The sequence below is a fragment of the Petaurus breviceps genome, unplaced genomic scaffold (assembly GCF_028583685.1).
Source record: "Petaurus breviceps papuanus isolate PSGF00001 unplaced genomic scaffold, PetGlider_PUasm1.0 189, whole genome shotgun sequence".
NCBI classification, from domain to species: domain Eukaryota; kingdom Metazoa; phylum Chordata; class Mammalia; order Diprotodontia; family Petauridae; genus Petaurus; species Petaurus breviceps.
The window spans coordinates 598,511-615,295 of NW_027185809.1; positions in this window are offsets into that span (position 1 = coordinate 598,511).

A 16,785-nucleotide genomic window follows, 5' to 3' on the forward strand; every position below is an offset into this window, starting at 1 on the left:
TACGCAATTCTTCATTTTCAAAGTGTTGCAACCTGTTCACACCCCACATGTACCTTTCCTTTGCTCTTTAAGTGATCATCAACTGCAATTTTCTATTATTCCACGATTTGCTGTTATAACAGCATCTTTAGAAGAGTAGCTATAAATATGAGCCCATTTCAAGAAGAAACTTGAGGTCACTAAGAACACTGTACAATTTCCTAAAGCAACCCAGCATGTTCTCCTCCTCAACTCTGAACCCAGCACATTGTCCATCTATAGCGTTTATGTAAAGTATATGCACTGATGGACAAGTGTTTTGTTTGGCCATACAGCTACATATCATAATTTGTGATGCAGTAAGTAACCAAAGGGTTAGACTGCCCGAGGATTGGAGCAATCTAGACCTGAACAAATGTCTGAGGCCCAAAGATACAAAATCTGATAATCTATCTGTTGGCATAAGGCAAGGTATAGGGCCTACTCTTCTTTCCCAAACTATGGTAGAAAATGTAGTTATATTCTAAGGATTATCAATGCTTGTCTAGTAATTTTGGTTTAGATTAGATTTTTCAATTACCAAACACTGGGCTTCATGAAGCATTTAGAAGAAAAGCTAAGTTTCAAAAATTGTATAGTTAGCTTTAAAAGTTTCTAAGGAAACGTTTGAACTTCAGATGAATGACTGTAAGCTTTGGTTTACTGCAGACTTTATGAGGCACTTAAATTAATAATAATGATATTTAGAGATAAAGAGGAAGCACTATGTATTTAAATATACATGTAGAACAACAGAATTCTCTCATAACTATAGCATATTCTACTATTAGTGACTCCTTTCATATTCTACAGTGCCTGATCCAAATTTAAAACTTCCAACAATACCTTTATCTCATACTTATGTCTTCACCTCCTACTTCACTGAGAATTAATGAGGCCACTAGCTTTCCTCAACTCCTTTCCTTCAGTTCTCAAAATTTCTCAAACTCATCTCTCATCATCTGCTTTCCTTTCTACTCAAAGGAAAAACTGTCTCTGGCATAATGGAAAGACTTAAAGATTTAAATTCAGGCCCAGTGACTTGGAATCCTGATTGGTTTTGTCCACCTACTAACTCAGGCAAACCCCAACCCCTCTGTGCTTCAATTTCCTATATCTAAAAAAATTAAAGAGTTGGTCTAAATGACTTCTAATAAGTCTTCTAGTCCTAAATCTCGAATATTATGAACATGTGAAACTTAAATGCCGGTGCTCAAATTGTCGCATTAAAATATACAAGCCATCAACAAAGGAAATCCTGCCCTACAGATCTGCTGTCCAGTGATAACTACAAAACCAACCATACTTTACCCCAGACATCTTGTGAACCAATTGACACTAAAGTGTACTGACCATTCTCCCTTCCCCACTTTCTATTTCTTGCTCTGGAAATTGTAAACAAATCAACTTTTTCAGTTTTTAGAAATGGTATGTATATTAATCCATTACTCTCTTGCTACACTCAGCAACCCTATGATTTCCTAAACTAAAACCTCCTTCCCTAGACACAGCTCCTGAAATTTGTTCTCTCTCTCTATTAGAATGTATGCTCTTTGAGGATGAGTGCATTTTTCTTTTGTTTCTATGTGCTTAGTACTTAGCACAATGCATGGAACACAAAAAAGTACTTAATAAATGTTTTTTCTTTCATTTATTAATTCAGAAATATCACCATAGCTTTGAAGTTAAATGAAAATGTAAAATCAAAACCCATAAAACCAAGAATGTTCATTGTTTATTCCAATGAAATAGGAAGCAATTCTACTATCAGTTGTATACAAAGGTGGGTTGCCTTCCAGTCATAAACATGTACTATATGCCAGACAGTATAATAGGCAATGAGGATAAAAATCCAAGAATGAAATAATTACTACTCTGAAGGAGTTTACATTCTAACAAATACTTTTAAAAGTATACACAAGGGGTGGCTAGGTGGCATAGTGAGTAAGAGCGCCGGCCTCAGAGTCAGGAGGACCTGGGATTGGTTCCAGCCTCAGATACTTAACACCCACACAAAATAACTGGCCATGTAACCTTGGGCAAGTTACTTAACCCCAATTTCTTTAAAAAAAAAAAAAGTATATACAAAACTCCTGCATCAAAAGGCTCCAAGAAAAATATGAACTGGTCACAGGCCATGAAGGGGTTCAAAAAGGATTTTGAAAATCAAGTAAGAGAAGTAGAGGAAAAATTGGGAAGAAAATGAGAGTGACACAAGAAAATAATGAAAAACAGGTCAACAGCTTGTTAAAGGAGATCCAAAATAAAATACTGAAGAAAATAACACCTTAAAAAATAGACTACCTCAAATGGCAAAAGAGGCCCAAAAAGTAAATGAGAAGAATGCTTTAAAAAGCATAGGTGGTCAAATCGAAAAGGTCCAAAAGCTCACTGAAGAAAATAATTCTTTCAAAATCAGAATGGAGCAAATAGAAGCTAATGACTTTATGAAAAATCAAGATATTAGAAAACAGATCCAAAAGAATGAAAAAAAAATATAAAACAATGTGAAATATCTCATTGGAAAAACAACTGACCTGGAAAATAGATCTAGGAGATGTAATTTAAAAATTATTGGACTACCTGAAAGTCATGATCAAAAAAAGAGCTTAGACATCATCTTTCAAGAAATTATCAAGGAAACCTGCCCTGATATTCTAGAACCAGAGGGTAAAATAGAAATTAAAAGAATCCACTGATCGCATCTTGAAAAAGATTCCTCCCCCAAAAAACTCCTAGGAATATTCTAGCCAATTTCCAGAGTTCCCAGGTCAAGGAGAAAACATTACAAGCAGCCAGGAAGAAACAATTTAAGTATTGTGGAAACACAATCAGGATAACACAAGATCTAGCAACTTCTACATTAAGGGATTGGAATATGACATTCCGGAGGTCAAAGGAGTCAGGATTAAAGCCAAGAATCACCTACCCAGCAAAATTGAGTATAATACTTCAGGAGAAAATAGGGATATTCAATGAAATAGAGGGCTTTCAAGAATTCTATTTTTTTTTTTTCCTTTTTGGAGGGGGGAAAGTAGGGCAATTGGGATTAAGTGACTTGCCCAAGGTCACATGGCTAGTTTTGTGTTAAGTGTCTGAGGTCACATTTGAACTCAGGTCCTCCTGCCTCCAGGGCTCTATTCACTGTGCCACCTAGCTGCCCTGCTTTCAAGCATTCTTGATGAAAAGATCTGAGCTAAACAGAACATCTGACTTTCAAATACAAGAATCAAGAGAAGTATAAAAAGGCAAACAGGAAAGAAATCATAAGGAACTTATTAAAGTTGAAATGTTTATATTCTTACATGGAAAGACAATATTTGTAACTCATGAGACTTTTTTCAGTATTAGGAGAGTTGAAGGGAATATGTATATAGGCACATATATGTATCTATCTATATCTATGTGTATGTGGGTGTATATATGTGTGTGTATAAGTATATATGGACAGAGGGCACAGGGTGAGTTGAATATGAAGGGATGAGATCTAAAAAATAAAATTAAGAGGTGAAAGAGGAATGTCAATATTGGGAGAAGGAAAAAGGGAGAAACAGAATAGGGTAAATAAAATATCTCATATAAAAGCAAGAGAAAGCAGTTATAATGGAGAAGAGCAGGGAAGTGAAAAGGAATGAGTCAACCTTACTCTCACTGGATTTGGCTTAAGAAGGGAATAACACACATTCAACTGGGTATCTTACCCTACAGGAAAATAGGGGGATGATATAAGGGAGGGCAGATTGGGGGAGGGGAGAATCAGAAATAAGCACTTTTGAAAAGGGACAGGATCAAAGGAGAAAAACAGAATAAATGGCAGGCAGGATAGGATGGAGGGAAATATAGTTAGTCTTACAATATGACTACTATGGAAATGTTTTACATAACAACATATGTATAACCTATATTGAACTGCTTGTCTTCTCAGTAGAAGAGAGGGGATAGGGAGGGAAGAAGGGAGAGAATTTGGAACTCAAAGTTTTAAAAGAAAATGTTTAAAAAAAATTGCTTTCAAGGGGCGACCAGGTAGCCGAGTAAGAGCACCAATTCCAGTTTACTGGATTCCAGATTACTCAGAGAATAAGAGCACCGGTTCCATTGTCGGGATGACCTGGGGATCAAATCCGGGCTCAGATACTTAGCACCACACCCAGAAATAACTGGCCATGTAACCTTGAGCAAGTTACTTAACCCCAATTGCTTTAAAAAAATTGCTTTTACAATGTAACTGCAAAATAAGATATACAGGTAATGGGGTATAGAAATCCATCTTGCCCTACAAGAAAGGGGGAAGGGAGTAAGGTGGGGGTATGGGAGGATAGAAGAGAGAGTAGACTGGGAGAAGGGTTAATCAGTATGCTTGCCATTTTGGAGTGGGGGGTTGGGGAGATATGGGGAGAAAATTTGGGACTCAAAATCTTGTGAAAATAAATGCTGAAAACTAAAGAAAAATAAATAAATAAATTCTGGGGGGATAAAAAGAAGTATATACAGAACCAGATGGATTTCCAAATGAATTCTGGTAAGCATTTAAAGAATAATTAATTCCAATACTACATAAACTATTTGGAAAAACAGACAAAGGAGTCCTACCAAATTCCTTCCTTTTATGACACAAATATGGTGCTGATGTTGCTGTTTATCCTTCATTCTTAAAGAGGATCATGACATCAGAAGGTAATGTCAGGACTTGCAAGTGAATTGGGTTTAAGTGAGGCAAGGCTGTGCAAAATCATCAGCCTTACTCTCTCCTCTGGAGCCATCTGTGTCAAGATAGATGATATAGATATCGATATCGATATTGATCAGGATGGCTGCAGATGGCCCCAGATGCAGTGGGAGACTTTGGCCTTTAAAACTAAGGTCTTTCCCACATCTCAGTGTGTCTGAGGCAATGCCCATTCAGTGACTACGGCTAGGTAAGAAATGAGGCAAAAAAATGGCCTCTTGTACCTAACTCAAATAAACCCCTCAAAACAAAAAAAACAAATTATGGGGCTGATACTTCAACCTGGAAGAGCAAAAGCAGAAAAAGAAAACTATAGACCAATTTCCATAATGAAGGTTGATACAAAAATTTTAAATAAATGCTAGCAAGGAGATGACAAGATTAAATTGCTAAGATCATGCACTATGACCAGGTGGGATTAATACTGTAAGAAGGGATTTTATGGATCTTGTTTTATTCCCACAGATCATCTTGAGGAATAGGAAAGCTCCCAGACTGATGGGAGCTCGTGATAAGATTGCATATCCTGTTCTGCAGGGATGGTAGTCATGCACATGCTGACTAGAAAGCTTTGGGACATGACAAATGGCTCAGTGTCTTCACCTCTGCGCCTACTCAACTAACCTCATTAATATTAACTTATACACCCAAAGGGCAGAGATGCCACCATTTTCTAATCATAGGATATGTGATCTGGGAGGAGGAACATGTTAATGACGGCATGCAGTGGGAGTGTAAGGAATAGTTGTGACCTTGAGGAGTCTGGATCAGTCCCAACTCTGAGGGGAGGAGTCAGAACAAACTAACAATACTTAAGCTTGCTCTTGCTTCCATGTGGTGTGGGTGCTCCTAGTGAACACCACGCGTACTTCCTGCCGTGTAATAAATACTTTCCTCTGCCCACTCTGTTTCTGAGCTCTTTCAGTGAGAATGGGTCTATCACGAGGATCTCCTTATCTGGAAAGTCCTATGATACCCACAATCGTGTTTCTCACAATATTAGGAATGCAGGGCTGGTTCAAAATTAGGAAAACTATCAGAATAACTGACCATATCAATGACAAAAACAACAAAAATCTTATGATGATCTCAATAGATGCAGAAAAAGCTTTCAACAAAATACATTCATTCCTATTAAAAACACTAGAAAGCATAGGAAGACAGGGAGCTTTCTTTAAAGTGATAAGCAGTGTTTAAAACCAACAGTAAGAATTATCTCTAATGGGAATAAGCTAAAAGTCTTCCCTGTAAGTTCAAGGGTGAAGCAAGGATGCCCATTATCACCACTATTATTCAACATTGTACTAGAAATGCAAGGTATAGCAATAAGAGAAGAAAAAGAAATTGAAGGAATTACAATAAGAAATGAAAAAATAAAACTATAACTCTTTGCCACTTAGAAAATTAATTAAAAACTAGTTGAAACAATTAACAAGTAAAGCAAAGTTGTAGGATATTAAAAAAGAAACAAGAACAAGCCACATAAAGCATCAGGATTTTATTATATATAAAATATATTATATATATATAATATATTATATTACCAACAAAAACCAGCAGGAAGAAAAAAGAAAAATTCCACTTAAAATAATTGCAGACCCAAAGAGATCATTAAAAAGTGGAAAAGGAGCTATCTGTACAAAAATATTTATAGCAGTTCTTTTTTGTGGTGGCTAAGAACTGGAAATTGAGGGGGTGCCCATTAACTGGGAAATGGCCAAACAAGGTATGGTATATGATTGTGATGCAATATTATTGTGCTCTAAGAAATGACAAGCAGGATGATTTCAGAAAAATCTGGAAAGACTTACATGAATGGATGCAAAATGAAGTTAGCAGAACCAGAATACAGTATACAGTAACAGCAGTATTATACAATGAATAACTGTGAATGACTTAGCTATTCTCAGCAATAAATGATCCAAGACAATCCCAAAGGTTTTGTGATGAAGCATGCTGCCTCCAGAGACAGAAGTGAAATTGTCTAAATACAGACTGAAGCATGCTATTTTTCACTTTCTTTCATACTTTTTAAAATTTGATTCTTCTTATACAAAATGATTAATATGGAAATGTTTTACATGACTGCATATGTATAACCTATGTCAGATTGCTTACCATCTCAGGGAGGGGGGAGGGATAGAATTTGGAACTTGAAACTTTACAAAGTTTTAAAATCTGTTTTAACATGTAATTGGGAAAAAAATAAAATATTACATATTTTGAAAATACCTGCAGACAATATTAAAATGCTTGGGAGTCTACCTGCCAAGACAAACCTAGGAACTGTATGAACACAATTACAAAACACTTCTCACACATATAAAGTCAGATCTAAAATGGAGACAGTAACAGCAAAGTTGTAATGATGATCAGCTATCAAAAACTCTGATCAATACAATGATCCAAAGCAATTCCAAAGGACTCATGGTGGAAAATGCTATTTACCTCCAGAGAGAGAAATAATGTACTCTGAGTGCAAACTGAAGTATAATTTTCTCACTTTATTTTTCTTCCCCTTTCTTTAAAACTATGGCTAATACAGGAATTATGCCTTGCATGATTTCACATGTATAAATGATATCATATTGCTTGACTTCTCAGGGTATGGAGGGGATGGAAAGAATTCGGAATTCAAAATTTAAAAAGAAGTTTAAAAAAAAACCAAGAAAATAATAAAATAAACAATTGTAGAAATAATTACTCATAGGTAGACTGAGCAAATTTAGTAAAAAAAGGACAAAGAATAAATTTATTTATTCAATACTATACCAAACTACCAAAAATTATTTTATACAGCTAGAAAAAAATATCAAAATACATCTAGAATTACAAAAGGTCAAGAAGATCAAAGGAACCAATGAAAAGAAAATGTACACCAAGATGGTCTAGTTGTACCAGATCTCAAACTGTATTACAAAGCAGTTATTATAAAAACAGGGTGGTACAGACTAAGAAATAGAGTAGTAGATCACTAGAATAGATTAGGTACACAATACACAGTGGTAAATGAGTAGAGTAACATACAGTTTGATAAACCCTTGATAAAGACCCAAGCTTTTGGGACAATAATTCACTATTTGACAAAAATTTCTGGAAAAATTGGAAAGCAGTTTGGCAGAAACTATATATAGACCACCATCTCGCATGTATATCAAGGTAAGGTCAAAATGGGTACGTGATTTATTCATCAACAGTGATATCATAAGCAAATTAGGGGAGCACAGAATGGTTTACTATCAGATGTGTGGATAAGGGAAGAATTTATGACCAAATAATGGATATTTATACATTTATATTATAGGATATAAAATGAATAATTTTGATTATATTAAATTAAAAAGTTTTTGCCCAAACAAGCCCAATGCAGCCAAGATTAGAAAGAAAGCAAGAAACTGGGAAAATAATTTTATAGCAAGTTTCTGTGACAAAGGCCTCATTTCTCAAATATATTGAGAACTGAGTCAAATTTATAAGAATATTAGTCATTCTCCAATTGATAAATGGTCAAAGGATATGAACAGGCACTTTTCAGAAGAAGAAACCAAAGATATCTAGAGTTATATGAAAAAATGTTCTAAAGCATTATTGATTAGAGAAATGCAAACTTTAACAACTATGAGTTACCACCCCATACCTATCAAGCTGGCTAATATGAAAGAAAAGGAAAATGACAAATATTGGAGGAGAGGTGGGAAAATTAGGACACTAATGTACTGTTGGTATGTTGGTTGTGAAGTTATGGAATTGTGAACTGATCCAACCATTTCGAAAAGCATTTTGGAACTATGGTCAAAGGATGATAAAATGGTGTATACCCTTTGTGTGGGACAAAGACAACCCTTGCCCAAAATAAAATAAGCAGAGATAGCTCCAAGTTGAGACAGGAAGAATTTATTTAATTATTTCTTCTTGCAAGAAGGGCCGTCTTGCTACCAGAGGCAGTCTGGTAGGAGAGGCAAAATACAAAATGCAAACCTTGGTTATATACCCAAAAGACCACCCCTTTACCCCCTCCCTTGCTCTGTCCTGTTCCTGTTAATTAGGAACTGCGGTGCACAATCTTAATAAAAATTTGCTGGCGTTGCAGGTGAAATGTCAGAAATGTCAAAAAGCAGAAGGTACATGTCTAGTGGACAAGAAAACAGACAAAATATGTCATCAGTATCAACTTAGATATGAAAAGCAGAAGATAAATGTTCTAACAATATCAATATAGGTCATGAAAGCAGACAATATTTTATGTATCATAGGGATTGGGGCGCCCAGGTAGCACAGCGAGTAAGAGTGCCGGCTCCAGTGTTGGGATGACCTGGAGATCGAATCCCGGGCTCAGACACTTAGCACCCACCCAGAAATACCTGGCCGTGTAACCTTGAGCAAGTTACTTAACCCCGATTGCTTAGGGGCGGCCAGGTGGCTCAGCGAGTAAGAGCACCGGCTCCAGTGTTGGGACGACCTGGAGATCGAATCACGGGCTCAGATACTCAGCACCACACCCAGAAATAATAACTGGCCGTGTAACCTTGAGCAAGTTACTTAACCCGAAAGGCTTTAAAAAAAAAAAAAAGAATCATAGGGATTTTAGGACATGGTGACTTGCCCAGAGTTCTACAACAGGATTTCCAATTTTATATTTGTACAGGTCAGATGGTGGTCAGTGGAAACATGTCTGGACCATTTGGGCCTGTGGTTAAATTTGCAGGGTCTGTGCTTCAGCCTCCTACGCATTAGCCAAGCTTAGCAAAAACTTCAACTTATGACCAGGGAAGTAAGGCAAGGCCCAGGCTGTCAGTTCAGGTTGCTAAGTCTTTGGTACCTTATTACAATTCTGTTCTTATTTCTGGAATGTTACCTGAGAAGTTTTCACTTTTTTATTCCACTCACCTTTGACCCAGGAATACCACTCACCACCAGGTCTGTATACCAAAGAGATCAAAGAAAAAGGAAAAGCACCTATATGTACAAAAATATTTACAGCAGCTTTTCTTGTTGTGGCAAACAATTAGAATGAGGGGATGCCCATCAACTGTGAAATGACTGAAGTTGTGGTATATGATAGTGATGAAATACTATTGTGCTATAAGAATTGATGAGCAGAATACTTTCAGGAAAATGTGTATGAACTGATACAAAGTAAAGTGAGCAAAACCAGAAGAACAGTATACACAGTAACAGCAGTATTGTAGGATCAATTGTGAATGACATAGTAATTCTGAACAACAGAATGATACAAAGCAAATTCCAAAGGACTCATGATGAAAAATACTATTCATCTCCAGAGAAAGAACTGATGGGAGTCTGAATACATATCAAAGCATACTTTCTTTAAACTTTCTTTATTTTGGGTTTTTTTTTTGGGTCTGTCTGCTTTTGTAATATGGAAATATGTTTTGCATGATTGTTCATGTATAATGTATAGCAAATTGCCTGTCTTCTCAAGAAGGGGCAGAAGAAAGAATTTGGAACAAAAAAATTTAAAAACAAATGTTAAACATTTTTTACATGTAACTGGGAAAAAGATAAATTTTTTAAAAGTATATACAAAATAAATATAAAGAGAATAAGTACAAATTAGTTAAGTACAAAGTAGTTTGAGAGAGAAGGTACTAGTGCTTTACCTTGATTAATGCGAGCAAGACCCAAGTGATAATTTTAGAGTGGACCTTTTATTAAAACGCCATGTTGGCTGATCGTGGAGGGCTGAGCAGGCACCGCCCAGGTACAGCAATAGAAAGGGAGCAGGAGCCGCAACAGCCCCATCTGGAGCAAAACCTCCGCTTATAAAGGGGGCCTTCCGTACGCACTGATTGGTCAGTACACACCTTGAAACTCCCATGCCTGACCCAGAAGCCCGCCCACTTCTATGCAGGTGAGTTGACTGGAAAGGGCAGAGACTCAGTGAGGGAGGGCGGAGCTGACCCGGCAGTCAGCTCACCTCCGTGAGGTAGGGGGGCTGGGGAAAACCAGGCACAACTTTGTGTTGGATTGATCAGGAAAGACTTCATCTACTATATTTAGTTAGCTAGTGGGCTGAATCTACATGCCCAGCAGTCTGTGAGCTTTTATCCAAAGACACTGCCCTTTATACATGTCACTCTGTTAGGGGGCTTCCCTGTGCTATTAGGCAAGAGTATCTGATATTGGAGGTGGAAAGCACATAACAGTTTAGAAATTCAAATATACTTGGTAGATTCTCACACAAGCTCATGTAACCATTAGCTTTTCTAATTTACAAGGTACTAAAGTTGCCCACTTCAACGTTTCTTGAAACTCTTTTATTAAAGGATTATAGTACATATATAGCTAGTGATCCAAACTACAAAGAAATAGCCATTTAAATTAATGAAATCAGTTGGGAGTCTATCATGTATCATAATTAGAGGTACCAAAACACTGAAGAACAGGGCTTTCTTTTAAACACACACACACACACACACACACACACACACACACACACACACAGAATACAACATTCTATCCAGTTTTATGCCTTAGCACAAACTATCCCTTATGCCTAGAATGCATCCGTTCAGCTCTTCCCCTTAGGATCTGTGCCTTCTCCAAGGTTCTACTCAAGTGCCATCTCCTACAGGAAATCTTTCCTGATTCCCTCAGTTGTTCATAACCACCCCTCACCCTTTCATGCCCACCACAAACTATGTAAACTTTTTTACTTTCTTATCTGTGTGCAATTTGTTTCTCTCCAGGATAATTTAAAACTCTTTAATTAAAAACAGGGATTGTTTTTGTCTTTAAATCCTCAGTGCCTAGCAGTGTTTGCTAAATACTCAATGAGTAATAGATGCTGCTGCTGCTGGCTAGCATTTATCAAGTACTATGAGGTTTGCGGGCCATTTTACATATATCATTTCATTTGAACAAATAAAAAAAATGCTCTGCAAAGTCATACTACTTTTGTATAATCTTTTCTTAAATTCACTTCCAATGGTCCAATTTTCCTCACCGATGAATTCAACTAACAATGGCATATAATTTTAGTAGTAATGCAGGTTTTCCTCATTTCCCTATCTTTAGCATTAACTTTTGTTACATTTGAGAAGGGGGCTGAGGGAAGTAAAATAAGAATCTTGCTCTAACATAGTTGGTATCATGGACTCAGAAAAATAAAATTGTTCCCTTTACTTCCATAGGAGTCTCTCATAGGTGTAAGGTATGATTGAATTTTGTTTCCACAGAAATTACATGAAAACATGATTTGAAATTATACCAGTGGCTAGAGATAAAACTGCTCCTATGCAGATGTTGGCCACCTGAAAAATCAACATATCTACTACTTTTCTTTGTTCTGAGGTCTTTCCCTTTTTCTCATTCACAAAGATTGGGTCTGCAACCCCAGAACTGGGTCTTAGATAAAGGGACTTTTATTATAGATATCTTTAAACTCTTTAAAAGTCTTTAAACTCTTGCTCTTGTCAATTTCCAAAGCAGTTGTGGAAAATCGTTTCTCATGCTATCTGATGCAGAAAAACAGGGAGAAAACTAAAAGCATTTCTGGCCTCTCCTTTAATTAAGTATAAAGAAAATGAAGATGAGGAGGGAGGGGAGAATTGAAATGTGGAAATGAGAAGATGTGATCAAGGGGTGTGGTTAAGTGAACCCAGGAAAGCAAACCAGTGAAGAACAAAGGCGGGAAATTACAATCTGGATGAATTATAAAAGGGCTTTGGTAGCTATAGTTTACTAGCACCTGGTTCTTCTTCACAGGGGGCTAACGGTCAAGTCACCTGTCATTTGACATGAAATAAAAATCTTTTTTTTGTAAATTCATTCATGGCCAGCTAGAATTCTTGTTAAGACATTATTTCTAACATAGGGCTTTATTCTATTACCTAACACGAATGTTATAAAAATAATTTGATCACATTTGAAACTGATCAAATCTGAAACTAAATGGTTGGGGTAAATGCATCTTCTCCCCAGCATTATAGTTTTGATTCAGTTCAGTAATCAAAATAGTTTTGAATTTTAACAAACTGAATTAGAACAGAGTAGAACATCAATGTATACAAATAAATACTACATTTTTCAGATATAAAACACAACAAAATTTAAGAAACCTATGGGCACAAAGATGACATGAATAAATGAAATGTGAAGAATGGAAAAAATAATTTTATCTGTTTAATATTCCTCCCAGCATTTCTTTCACAAAAGTTCTAGGCAAGTTACTAAATTGACTAGTTCCAGTATTCATTTTTTTCTGTATACTTTTTAGAGAGATATTAGCAAAATTTAAATGCCTAAGGGAAGGAGATGCAAAGGTGATAGATGGTATTATGATAAGTATACACATATATATATATTTCTTTTTGGAGGGCAGTTGGGGTTAAGCGACTTGCCCAAGGTCACAGGGCTAGTAAGTGTTAAGTGTCTGAGGCTGGATTTGAATTCAGGTCCTCCTGACTCTGGGGCTGGTTCTCTATTCACTGTGCCACCTAGCCACCCCCTATGATAAGTATAATGAATGATGATAGCTAATATTTACATAGCACTTACTATATGCCAGGCACTGTGCTAAGCACACTTTGCAATTATCTCATTTGAACCTGACAATAACCGGGGGTAGGTGCTATTATTATTCCCCCCCCCCTTTTTTTTTAAAGATAAGGAAATTGGGGGAAACAGAGTTTAAGTGACTTGCCCAGGATCATACAGCTTATTAAGTGTCTGATGTCAGAGTTCTTCCTGATTCCAGTCTTGGTGCTCTGTACACTGTGCCACTTAGATACCCCCACATTTAACATGTTCTCAGTTGTTTTTAACTTTCCCAGGAATTTTAACATCTTTGGAATTAATTTTGTCCTTGCAACCACCATCCGTGATAAAATATTCATTATGTCAAACCTTGATAGTTTGCTGGAATTACAACAGCATGTAACATCACTTTGTAACATTACCATGTTATGTCTGTAAAAACTATACATATAAGAATAACTCTAAAACTGGAACCAAGGGAAGTTTTTGAGAAGCAGTGGTTGCCCTCCATAATATCAAGACTTAAAAGTTAGAGATGCAATGAAATTGGCAAAAAACAAATAAAAAACAGAATCAAGTGTTGGTGGACCTATAAAAGCATTGCTGAAGACAAAGATAAGGCACTTATTTGGAAATTAGAAGATATGGTTTCAAATTCTAGTTTTGCCACCTATCTCTATGACTGATTTAAGTGAACTTCTGACTTTAGTTTCTCCATTTGTAAAATGAAAGGGTGGAACTAGATGGCCTCTTAAGTTTCTTTCCAGCTCTACATCTAGGATCTTATGATGTTACATTTCTAGAAAGCAGTCTGGTAGTAACACAGCAAGAAGTGAAACTCTTTGACCCTGAAATTTCACTACAAGCATACTACCAGGAAGTAACTGAAAATAAAGGAACTATCTTCAGTATATGTTAATAGCTGTACTTCAGTCAAGGTGAACAAGAACAATTTCTTTTCTGAGTAATAAGGCACCTTAATTAAAATACCACTGTGCAAGTGCAAGTACACTTTAAAAAAAAAACCACAAAGACACTTATGAGGCAAATTTTTAGAATGTAAACATAGGAAGAAAAGAATGCAATGGCATCCTTCAAATGTTTCCACTGTTGACTACTAGACTTTCCCTACTTGACAGAAACATACTCCCCTCCCCCCAAGAGCATAAAAATGTCTATCTCTGACTTAGGAACAGAGCTCAGAGCAATCTGTTTCTCTTGATTTAACAAATAACTCTTCTGGCTTATATGACTGAGCTGGATCTGGTTCTGAGAACACTATAATAGTAAATACTGAAAACAATCTAAAAGTCTGGTGGTTGAGGGATGGCTAAACAAATTGTGGTAAATGTAATGAAATGCCAGATCACCATTAAGAACTACAAAGATGGGAGCAGCTAGGTGGTACAGTGAATAGAGCATCAGCCCTGGAGTCAGGAGGATCTAAGTTCAAAACAGGCCTCAGATACTTGACACGCTTACTAGCTGTGGGACCTTGGGCAAGTCACTTAGCCCCAGCTGCCTGGCCTTCCCCCTAAAAAGAAAAAAGGATTACGCCTTTGATCCAGCAATACCACTTCTAGGGCTGTATCCCAAACAGATCATACAAATGGGAAAAGGACCCATGTGTACAAAAATATGCACAGCAGTTCCTTTTGGGGTGGCAAAGAATTGGAGAGATCAAGGGAATGCCCATCTATTGGGGAATGGCTGAACATGTTGTGGTATATGAATGTAACAGAATACTATTGTGCTATATCAAATGATGAGCAGGCTGACTTCAGACCAACCTGGAAAGATATATGAACTGATGCTAAGGAAGGGGAGCAGAACCAGGAGATTATTGTACACAATTTCAGACACATTGTATCTGTGATGACTAACTTTGATAGACCTGACTCCTCTCAGCAATACAAAGTTCCAAGACAACTGCAAAAGACTTGGAAAAAGCTATCCCCGTCCAGATTGAAACAAACTATTTGCTCTCTTTTCTGTTTTGTTTCTTCTTTCTTGTGGTTCATTCCATTGGTTATAATTCTTCTTTACAACATGACTAAAGTGAAAAGATACTTAACATGATGGTATATGTAGGAGCCTGTATCAGACTGCATGTCTTGGGGGGGAGGGGGAGGGAAGAGGGAGAGAAAATTTGGAACTCAAAAGCTTGTGGAACTGAATGTTGCAAACTAGAAATAAATTAATTTATAAAAAAAAATAACTACAAAGATGAAATATATAATGAACTATAGGAAGATCTATATAAAATATTGCAAACTTAAGAATGAACAAGTATGCTCTTATTCCTATGGATATGCAATCACAGGGTTCAGAGTGAGGATTTATGTAAGGTAGTAATAAATTAATGTTTACTTATATATTGAAGAATTTTTCTTTGTAAATATGTTCAAAGTTTTTTTTTTACTAAAGTTCATAGAAAAAAATGGGTACATCCCCAAATATCCCTAATTTCTTTGAATTAAATCATGACTTTATCTGAACATAGTTTAATCTTTTTTTTCTCTTTGCACTATTACTCGAGTATATTAATTGAATACTTGGCTCTGTAATGTGCCATTTATTTGTCCAAAAACTGCTGTTACAATAAAAAAAAAAATACTTTTCAATTCTGTATTCAGTTCACTGACCACCTATTATGCATTTACTTACTATGCTACTGGCACTATGCTATGCACTGGAAGTGATGAACAACCTTTTCCCATTTATGCCCTTTGTGGTCTTGCACATGTTAATTCTATAAGCTTTTCCAGAGTTATGTTTTAAAGGCCAAGTTACAACGATGAGCCAAATAATTCTGATGTCAAACATGTCAAATTAAAGAAAAAAATTCAGTTCCAAATTCTCTCTCTCTCTCCTTCCAGTACATTCCTCTAGTCACGAAATGAGATCCATTGCACATACTAAGTCATGCAAACATGTCAATATTTTAAAAACTTAACTTTCTTAACATAAAAAACATTTTCTTTAAATGACAAACCAGAATACCAGTAAGAAAGGATGGTTCCAAGAACTTCAGTCATAATAATACTGTAATATTCAGTTTGCTCTAAAAAAAGATGCTTAAAATGTTCTGAGCTTGAAATAAAACAGATCGTTTTCTATTTTGCAGCCTAAGCGAACCAGTTACTAGACAGTAACAAACACTACCCTGCAGCCCAGGGGAGGACCAGGCTGTTGGACTTAAGACGTCCTGAGATTTCAGACAGTCACTCAGAAACGCCGGGGTCTCCCGGAGCTCGGACGGCCTTAACAGGCGCTGTTCCTTCAGGAGCTCACCTGCACGCCCCGGGGGGCTCCACCTCTCACCGGCTCAGGACCTGAGCCCTCTGACTGGGGTCACTTAAGTTTCCAGGACACAAAACTGCCTTCCCCCTCTCCTTAAAAACAAATAAACGTCCCCGAAAAACAGCGGGGCTGGCTCCGCCCACCCTGCCTCATCCCCGGGGCAGAGCTCTCCCAGGGCCGCGGCGCCCAGAACATCCGCAGCCCGTCTCCTGGCGACCAAGAGAAGTTCCGGAGATGCT